We start from the raw sequence: 10,721 nt of genomic DNA, 5'->3' as shown, positions 1-10,721 counted from the left end.
GTTTCCTGTCTAACAATGATTATCTAGATTCAATAGAAATATCATGAGAGCCACACTTCTCATTTTACATTTTCTAGTGGCCACATTTTTTCAAAGGTAAAATGGAACAGGTGAAAACTAATGTCAATAATATATTTTATGTTAACTCGATGTATCCAAAATACTATCCTTTCATTATTCAATCAATGTAAAAGCTATGACTGCGAGGGTCTACGTGTTTAGTACATTATGTCTTCACACTCTGGTGTGTATTTTACACGACAGCACAGCTTGCTCAGCCAGCCTGGTCAAGCACCCAGTGACCGCGTGTGGCTGTGGCTGCCATACTGGCCAGCAGACATCTAAACACTCTTATTTTTTCCTTTTAAAATGTCTCTGCCAAGAAGGAAGTCTTTGAATTAGGTGAGTGTGTTTTTTCTCTTTTTAAAAGAAAGCCTTCTCCCTTTGCAGCAAATTTGAAACCAATTATATAGGATTGACTTCAGAGAGGAAGGGAGAGGGAGAGAGAGAAACATCAATGATGAGAGAGAATCATTGGTTGGCTGCCTCCTGCATGCCCCACACTGAGGATCAAGCCCACAACCCAGACATGTGCCCTGATTGGGAATTGAACCGTGATCTCCTAGGACTGGTCAATGCTCAACCCCTGAGCCACACCAGCTGGGCTAAAACAAAACTTTGACGTGTGTTTGTAATCAATGTGTCTGAAAAGTTGCTTTACCAAAGGGGCAGAGGGGAGATCAGAAATCTGCATTTTAACAACTGTTCAGATGAGTCTTGGGCACACTTCAGCTTTCGGGTCACTTTTCTAACTAGTCCACATCGAATTCCAACTTGCAAGTGGCCAGTTCTTCCCCAGCTGTCTCTAGGGAAACCTATTAGCCAAATTCTTTCACACCCCGGAGGCCAGCGACTGATAGAGCCCCTGAGTGCATTGCTTCTCCTGGGTATTGACCTCAACACAGGGGTAACAAGTACCCACACTCTGACTCTCAGTCCTGCCACATGCCCCGAATATAGAGGCTTGAAGCGTGTGCCTTGTATGCAGAGAGGCTCAGCAAGTGGTGGCTGTGGTTTTTAGGAAGGCTGCTACCGTTTACCTATGTGATTTGGTTGTGTTACTCGACCTCAGGTCTTCATCTACAAACAAGGGGATAATGATGTTCCCACTTCTTAGAGTTTGGACCCTTTAGATAAAGCCCACAGGACCACGGGCATCTCACCAAAGGAGTCAGGAGGGATTTTACAGGGTAGGGCTTCTGCTGAATGATTTGTTTCAGGTTCTGTTAGAAACTCTAGGTCTGACTCCCACCAGGGCTAGGAGGTGAGCTCAGAGCCTTGCGTCCTTACTATAAAGTTAAGCTGAGTGCGGAATGTTGCATCCCAAGCCCCTTTCCCAAGCTCTGCGCCTAGCCTGGCGATTAGACCTGCTCTGTCACGGTGAGCTGTGTGGTTCAGAACCTCAGGCACAAATGGGAGGTCCATTCTCACGGAAAAGACTTCAGGTAGCAGTGTTTCTCACAGTCCATGGTTTTAGAAAACCCTTCTGGCCCTTTCATTGATGTTACATTGCCCTATTGGGTTTTGTGGTTCGTGGTGTAGAGTGTTCAGTGAGATAATATATGCAAAGTGCCTGGTGCATAATAAGGTCCCAATAAGTGGCAGCTGCTCTTATTAGTGACTAGAGGCCCAGTGCACAGGATTCGTGCACCAGTAGGAGGTGTGGCCTGCAGGGATCACCCGACTGTGGGAATGCTTCTCATCCTGGTCAGCCAAGCGGCTCTCCCACTGTGGTAGCGCACTGACCACCAGGGGGCAGCTCCTGCGTTGAGTATCTACCCCTAGTGGTCAGTGGGCGTCATAGCGACTGGTTGACCAGTCGTTCTGGTTGTTCCACCCTTTAGTCACTGGGCTTTTATTATATAGGATTATTCATATTAGCATTAGTGTTATTCACCTAGGTTTTGCTGTAACAGCATTCCTCCCCCCCGCTCCATGGCTGCTGCCAGTTCCAAGTTGGACCGTGTTGAATTTAAACCTCAGCCCTTCACCAGGCTGGCTCCTTTAAAAGAAGCAGCACAAGCCCCCTGGCCCAGGAGTCCCATGTCCCTCACATTGGCCAGGACCCGAGCTTCTCTCTTTACCCCAGCACCCTGCCTTTCCTCCACCAAAAGGGTTCTGGGCCCCTGCTTCCCCTCCCAGCTTTCACTTCTGGGACTTGGCTTTTGTTTTTTCATGGAACATGCTACCTAAAGCTCCTCCGGGAAAGAAGAACCTTAAATCTCTTCCGGGAGTCAACCACCTACTGCAACCCTGCTGCTCCAGATGAGGGCTGCCTGCCCAAAGTGGCACTTCACACACACACACACACACACACACACACACACAGGCACGCACACACATACACACATGTGTATACACACAAACACACAAATATACATAAACACACATATACAACAGAGACACATGTACACACATACATGTGTGCACATCATCAGATACACATACATGTAGGTACACTCGTGGATGCATATAAACATACACATACATCTGCTCACGTGCACATGCATACACACATATGCACACGTGCATGCACACGTATACACACACACAATGCCAAAAGACTCCCCAGGTGCTGTGGGGTGTTTTGTTGCCCTGATAGGACCTCCCCACCCTTTCGCACCTGAGGAAGCTGCTTCCGGTCCTCCTCCCACAGAGCCTGTTTCCATCAGACTGGTTTTTCCAGCCCCACCTTCCAGCTCCCACGGCAGCTTTAGGGGCACCTCTTGCTTTAAAACACAATTGCTTTTAAACAAATGGTTTATTTTTCTACCTTCATCTCATAGGGGGAAAGTAAACAGAGATAACAAGAAGAATCCAAATACCACCATAAGCAGACCCTGTACACCACCAACATGCCGGCATCTCCAGGCCTCCTTCCTGTGCACATGCGCTTTTGTCAAAACCAAAACCAGGATCACCCCGCTGGCAGTATTACAACCTTTTTCTCACTTAGCAAAATATACCCCAAACACATTGGTCAAATAGATTTCGTGGCCATGACTTGAAGCGCCTGCTAATCAGTTATGAATTCAATTAGCAGTGTTACTGAAGCCCGGCGGCCTTTTCTCTGCGATGTTTCTTCAACACCAAAAACACAGCACCGAGGGGGTGGATCGAGGGCTGTAAGCGTTGGTCTCCCTGCCCGGGCCGGCGGCTACTCGCCCCTCCCTCTGAGCAGGGCAGCTCTTTTTGAAAGAAGCCAGCAGAACAGGCCACGACGCCCGGCGCTCAGCCCGCGGTTGCTCGAAGGTAGCTGTGCTTGCTCTGCGGCTCCCAGTGTCTGCAGCTGCAGGGCAGGAGGCGTGGGACCGGCTGCACTGACACCCTCCTTCGCAGACTGCCTTCGACCCTAAGCCTGCAAAAGCCTTCCCTGCCAGTGAATAGAGTTTCAACCCCTCGTCTAAAAAATTATACAAAATGGATAGAATATTGGTGACTGTTGAAGATTGTCGAACTCCTTCCTTAATTTTGAGCCTGTCTGAAATTTCCCAGGGCAGGTTTATAAATGGGTTCTAGCTTGCCCTCACATTCCAGCTGTGCTGTTCCGCGACCACACCCCGGGGCTGGGAGGCTAATGAATACTAGGTTCAGTGCGATGCGTAGCCAGCTTGGAGCGAAGACGAATGAGGACATGTAGGGCGGGCGGCCCGCACTTACAAAGCGATTGTAGGGTGAGGAGGTGGAGGGGGATGTGGACGGAGCCGGCTGCTCTGCGCAGCCTTCAGGGCCTCTCCTGGGGGAGCCGCAGGTGCTCGCTTGCTCCTGCCTCTGGCTCAGGCGTAGGGTGCCACCGCCTGTCATTACACCTGGACCCTCTGGGAGGAGCTGCCCTCTGTACCCACGGGAGGCAGGCCGCGTGTGGGTGGCCGGAGGGTGCATAGTGACGCGGACGGGGTGGAAAAGATTTCCCTAGGGGGCATTTTCCACTTGCTCCTGCCTAAGGCACCCTTCGCCCACCCCAAGTGTATGCTTAATGCGCCACCTGGTGGCTGTATTGCATTGATGCAGTCTCTCTCACGGGAAATGACATAAGGTCACAGATGTCTGTGAATTTCTAAAACATTAGACTCAAGTCCCTGAGAGCCCGTGGCTGCAGAGTAACCCAGAGGTGCAGTGAGGGGAGCTTGCAGAAGAGACCTGGGGCTGAAGGAGGACCCGGCAGTGAGTTAAGCAAACCTGCAACCTGTGCCGGTTGTGACCCACTGAACTGGAGCAGGACAGGCCAGCAAAGGTGAGACAAACACACACATACACACACACACACACACACACACACACACACAAACAAGAATGGATCATGTACACAGAGAACTAAAACCTCTGCCTACTGGCTTTTTAAGGGTTGTTGTTGTTTCTCTCTCTCTTTCTTTTGCTTGCACAATATTTAAAAACCAAAATAATAAATTTCTAATATCTGGTATAAAATCAAAGTTATCGTGGCTAACAATTAAAACCTAAAAACTTGGTCTGACTGGCATGCCTCAGTGGTTGAGCACTAACCCATGAGCCAGGAGGTCGAGTTTGATTCCAGGTCAGGGCACATGCCCGGGTTGCAGACTCGGTCCCCAGTGTGGGGCGTGCAGGAGGCAGCCGATCAATGATTCTCTCTCATCATTGATGTTTCTATCTCTCTCTCCCTCGCCCTTCCTCTCTGAAATAAAAAACAAATACATTTTTTAAATTAATTAATTAATTAATTAATTAAAACCTAAAAAGATGAGCTACATTAGTAATCAAATGTCCTTCAACTGGTGAATGAATAAACCAATGATATATCCATTCAGTGGATACTATTTATTGATTTAAAAATGACTTACTGATCATTGTAACAACATGGATGAAAATCAAATGCATTATGCTAAGTAAAGGGAGCCAGACTCAAAAGCTACATAATGGATGATACTAGAGACCCGGTGCATGAATTCATGCACGGGCGGGGTCCCTCGGGATGGCCTGTGGGGATCAGGCCCCAGCTTGCACCCCCAGCCTCACAGCCCCACAGCCCCACCTGGCACCCCGCCGTGGCCTGGCGCCGCCCCCTCACCTGCTCCACCATCCCGCCTGCAGGGCGATCAATCCAGGCCGGGCCCCCACCCAGCTCCCTCAGCACCTGGGAGCCAGGTGGCAGCCCTGCCCTGCTGCTGCCTCTGGTTGCCGTCTGCAGGGCAATTGGTGGGACGATCGGGCCTCCTGTTCGCACCCACCTTGGCCTGGCACCACCTGCTCACCTGCTCCATCCTGCAGCGGTTCTGCTCTCGTCGTGGCCCATCAGGGCTGGCAATGCCTCCACTGTTACCCGCTGCCAGCACCTCATTGCTGACACCTGCTATGTTCCAAGCCACCCCCTGATGGTTAGTGCATGTCCTAGCGAGCGGTCGAACTCCCGGTCAAACTTCCAGTAGAACTCCCAAGAGGACAATTTGCATATAAGGCTTTTATTATATTGGGTGACATTCTGTAAAATGCAAAACTATAAAGACAGAAAAAGACCAGTGGTTGTCAGGGGCTGGCTTTGAGGAGGGGTTGGCTACAGGAATACAAAGGAGTTGGGGGCGGGGGTGGTGATGAAATGGTTGATCATGGTCTTGGCTACTGATTATATGTGTCAAAACTAAAAACCTCAAAGGGTGAATTTTACTATATGTAAATTATGTGTTAATAAACCTGACCAAACTAGTGAAACAGATAAACTCTGGTGGGAGTGATGAAGAAAAAAGAGAAAGTCACACAAGTAAAGAACTTTAAAGCTTGAGAAATATAAAAGAAGATAAGATTCAATTTTTAAAAAATCAAAACAATATCTTGAACCACTTTGTACAAATGAATTTGAAAAATATATTAAAATAGATAACTTTATAGAAAAAAATCATCAAAATTATCTCAATAAAATGAAAAAAACTAACTAAATCAATAATCATTCAGGAAGTTTCACTGATAATCAAAAGTCTCTCCCACCAAAAGACACCAGGCACATATGGTTTTATAGGTCAGTTTTATCCAAATGTTAAGAAAGTAATAAATTTTATATCCTACAAACTCTTTTCGACAATTAAAGAGGGAAGCTACATGTTTCATTTTATGGGGTTCACATAGCTCTGATAGCAAACAAGGACAAGAAAGGAAAATTATAGATCATATTCACTTATGAACATAAACGCATACATTAAAAATAGCAGTGTAGCCCTAGCCGGTTTGGCTCAGTGGATATAGAGCAGGGTCCTGGGCTCAATTCCGGTAAAGGCACATGCCCGGGTTGCAGGCTTGATCCCCAGTGGGGGGCGTGCAGGAGGCAGCCAATCAATGATTCTCTCTCATCATTGATGTTTCTACCTCTCTCCCCCTCTCTCTTCCTCCCTGAAATCAATAAAAAATCTTTTTAAAAGAATAGCAGTATATTTTAAAACACACAAGCACGCATGCCCACGTGCTCTTATTATAACCAAGTAGAGTTTAGCAAGGATACAAAGATGGTTTAATAGCAATAAATTCTATCGATATTCAGTAGCAAAATACACTACATAGCTGCAGAAAAGCACTTGCTAAAATCAAACACTGGTTCATTGTTAACAACAGTCAGCAAACTAGAAATTAAAAGACAGTTTCTTAACCACATTGACGCCCACAGTCAAAGACTATGAGGGACACGGCTATAGTCACACAGATCCTGTTCCCTGGTACTTGTTGCCACCAGCGAGATTACACACCTCGGTGAGAAGATGCGACCAGGGGCTTGTGTTAAGTATTTGGGGAAGTCTCAAGGCAGCGTGGTTTTATTCTAGCTGCTGCCAGAACGTGAGGGAAGTTCTGTGATTGGATCTTTTTATTTTTATCCAGGAGCCTGCTGGTCTCCCTGGCCCCTGCCTACTGCACAGCCTGCACCTTTAAAACCTCCCGGAACCATAGTCAAAGCCATGGGAATGGCCCCCAAAGCCACTCATCAGAGTCAGAGTCTCCAGGGCATCCCTGCCCCTCGGCAGCACCTCCCCACCCATATACCCTTTTGAAACCACACTGAACTCGCCCCAACATCGAAGCCCCTTTCACAGGCCCAGGCCAATGTTCACACTTTTAGCTCAGCATGGAAAGCCCTCCCCCTTGCCATCCCTGTGCTGCCTGGCAAACTCCAGCTGCTACAGACCCAGCTCCAATGTCACTTGCTCTTACACAGGCTCCAGTCAACTGCCCTTTCCCGGTGTCATCTCCCTCCTCGTCATTCCTGAAGCCTTGTTTCCTCTCCCCTGCACTTCCTGCGTCCTTCCTCCCTACTAAAATGAAATGCCGAGTCTCTGGGCTGCCTTGCTGGGTGCTGAGGAATCCAGGGTGAACAGGAGGCCACACATCAGGGACAGAACTATTAAGGTGCCGCGCGTGAGAACCTCAAGGACAGACCAGTGTCATGAATTCAGCCCCGCAGGCCCAGCCCAGCACAGGCCTGGCACTTTGCCGGTGCTCGGGGAACATCTGTGAGATGAAAGGAATCTGTTGTGTGTCCCCCCTGACAAGTTGTAACCCCCAGTACCTGTGGATGTGACCTCATTTGGAACCAGGTCTTTGCAGATGTAATCAAGTTAAGGCAAGGTCGTCCTGGATTGGACAGATCTTAACCTGGTGACTGGTGTCCTCGTAAGTGGAGGGGAATTTGGACACAGACACACATGGAAGACACCATGGCAGACGGAGGCAGAGATTGGACTGATGCGTATAAGCCAACAAGCGACTGTGGCCACCAGAGGCGGCCCCCACTGACACCTTAATTTGGACTTCTGGCCTCCAGAACTGTGAGAGAACGACTTTCTGGGGCTTTGAGCCACCTAGTTAGTGGGCAATTTGTTACGGCAACCCTAGAAACGAATACAGTGTCCAAGACTCATTGATTCCTGGGTCGCATTTCTACCAGGCCCCAACCCAGGGGGCAGAAGCTGCCCAAAACTCCACTGCAGGCTGCTCTCAACTTTCCCTGACCAGCAGAGGACCACGCCTCATCCGACACTAGGCGGCGCCAGCAGGCCGCACCATCCTCTCCGAGGGCTCCAGCGTTGGCAAAAGGGACTGAGCATGGAGAGTCACCCATGGGCCGAGCTCCCAAATCCAGGAACTGCTTTAAGATCTCAGTGAAGTGGTTTTGTCTGTCTGAGAGAGGAAATCGGATTCTCTCCCCTGCAGACTGTCCTGCCACCAATCCCTGTTCACCCTTGGCAGCCTCAGAGTTTGAGCTGCTGGGGGAGAAGTCAGAGGCCCATGACGGCCTCCCAGGTTCAGCCCTCACAGGCTGGCTGTGCTTGGGGCCGACCCGTTCCCCTTCGGAGCGCTCTGCCTGTGGAAGTCCAGCCATTCTACTTTCACCCCAGATGCGATTCCCAGAAACAGGCTTTGGTGCTCCCATTGGTCGGGTGTGCTGGGACCTCAGTCCCACACTCCTCCCTGATTATTTAGCTTCTTTTCAAATTGCAATGAATAACTTGTACACATAGGACATTTCACACATAAGCAAGGACATCTGTAAGAAAGGCAATTCTAATTTTGGCAGGTCTTAATACAATTATATATTAGGCTGAAATTGCCCATATGTGACCTTTTCTATTAACCTGCAAAAAATGGCCATTTCATGTGATTCGTAGTTTTGTATGTTGGTACTTTTGTTCCTATAGGTCTCTAGCCTACAAAGTCCTCTGGTTCCCACTTCTCACCCCACAGCTCCTCTTCACTCACTTCCCGTCATGCTGGCACTCCACTGGAGCTTTTCTTTTTGTAAAATTCTGCCTTAAGTTTTAGGCAGAGGTTTAATCTCCTGCATACTCACTGAGGGCAAAGACTGAGTCTTATCTGTGGCTGTGCCCTGGACCTAGTACAAGGCTTTGTATAAATCCTAAAAAGAAAAATTGTGGTCTTGTTGAATGAATTTGCAAATGAATGAGTGAAGAAGCGATTGCAGTACGAGACGGAGTGGTCATCCCACAGAGAGGCTATGGCACCAAAAGTTTCTACATCTCCTTGGAGCACAGAGGCTTAAGGGTCTCACGAGACCACCCAGAAACCACAGCAGCCCCTGTGCTTAGTGTGTTTGGGTTGTGCCCTCACACACACACACACACACACACACACACACACACACACACTCGTACACACACCCAGATGTTCAGCCCCAGCCAGCAGGCTTGACCTGCAAACAGGCCGCCTCTGCTGGGGAAGCCCACACTTGCTAAACCCTCTGCGCTGCCTGCCAAGTTGAGAATCATTTCCTGCCCGGGTCTCAGAAAGTTCACGCTGCCCCAGATGGTCTGCTCAGGAACATTCCCATGTTGTGAAATTTCCTTCTCTGGGGGCCCTGGGTGTCATGGGAAATAGGAAATGCTGGACAGCTATTCACCTCTCGGTGTGGGATGGGACCGTCCCCAAGCCCTGCAAAGCCTACAATGCTCCACCAGGGAGCTTGGAGGAGGGACCAGGGCTGCCCTGGGAATGTGCCACCTCTTGCCCCAGGTTCAGATTAATTCCTTGCCTCAGGAACTTAAGATGAAATTATATATATATGTATATATATGGAAAAGTCAAAACTGTGATGCCCCCCTAAATTAAATAAGCCATGTGTTTTATATATTCCATATTCCAATAACCCATATGTAATTCAGAGAGGAAATCATAGTTTTGACTTTTCCTCTCAAACATGGATATCTTGGCCTTCAAACTTGGACAGTTTCCAATACGTTTTTGTTATAAAGAGTTAAGCAAACATATTTTAAAAATTAATAAAACAAATGTGAATCAAAACAATATCATTTTCTTTCAACTGGTATATTTTTTAAATTGATAATTGCCAATGCTGGTGAGGTTGTGGGAAAATGAACACTGCCAATGAAAATATAATTTGGGATAACTTTCATTGTGGGCAATTTGAGGTATATCAAAAGCCCCTAAAATGTGCATTTCTCTTGATCCAGCAATTTTCTTTCCAGCAATTTATCCTAAGAAAATAATCTAAAATGCTATCAAACCATTGGTCATAAGAGTTAAAAAAAAATGGCAACCTGAAAGTCCAAATTTCCAATATGATAGAAAACTTTGCAGCCTTTAAAGTGATGTAGATGAATGTTTTACGGGCTAATAGACTGTAAATTTTAAAAAACCAAAATACTATTAAAAAGGGATCCTTTTAAAGAGGAGAATACAGGCATAGAAAAAAGAACAACATTGCCAGTAGGAGGTGGTGTTATGGATAATTTTAATTTTCCTTCTACTGAGATAAAAAAAGTATTACTTTGGCATATTTAAACGTTTTTAAAAAATAATTTTTATTAATTGCAGAGAGGAAGGGAGAGGGAAAGAGAAATAGAAACATTAATGATGAGAATCATCAATCGGCTGCCTCCTGCACAGTGGGGATCAGGCCCACAACCCGGGCATGTGCCCTGACCGGGAATTGAACCATGACCTCCTGGTTCATAGGTCAACGCTCAACCACTGAGCACTGGCCGGGCTAAAGGTATTTTTAAATATTCTGAGAAAGATGCTGAGAGCTTGTTACTACTTTTGTTGCTGTCTAGGGGTCTCAACTTTCCAAACTGTGAGATGGGATTCCGCAGCAGGGCAGGAAATTCCTTCTCTCTCCTCCCATCCACCTTTCTCAACGCGAGGCAACCACTTCGCAGACAGCCCTTCCC

Source organism: Myotis lucifugus, unplaced genomic scaffold, assembly GCF_000147115.1.
Source record: "Myotis lucifugus unplaced genomic scaffold, Myoluc2.0 scaffold_85, whole genome shotgun sequence".
NCBI lineage: Eukaryota > Metazoa > Chordata > Mammalia > Chiroptera > Vespertilionidae > Myotis > Myotis lucifugus.
Note: the sequence above shows the minus strand (reverse complement) of the source record.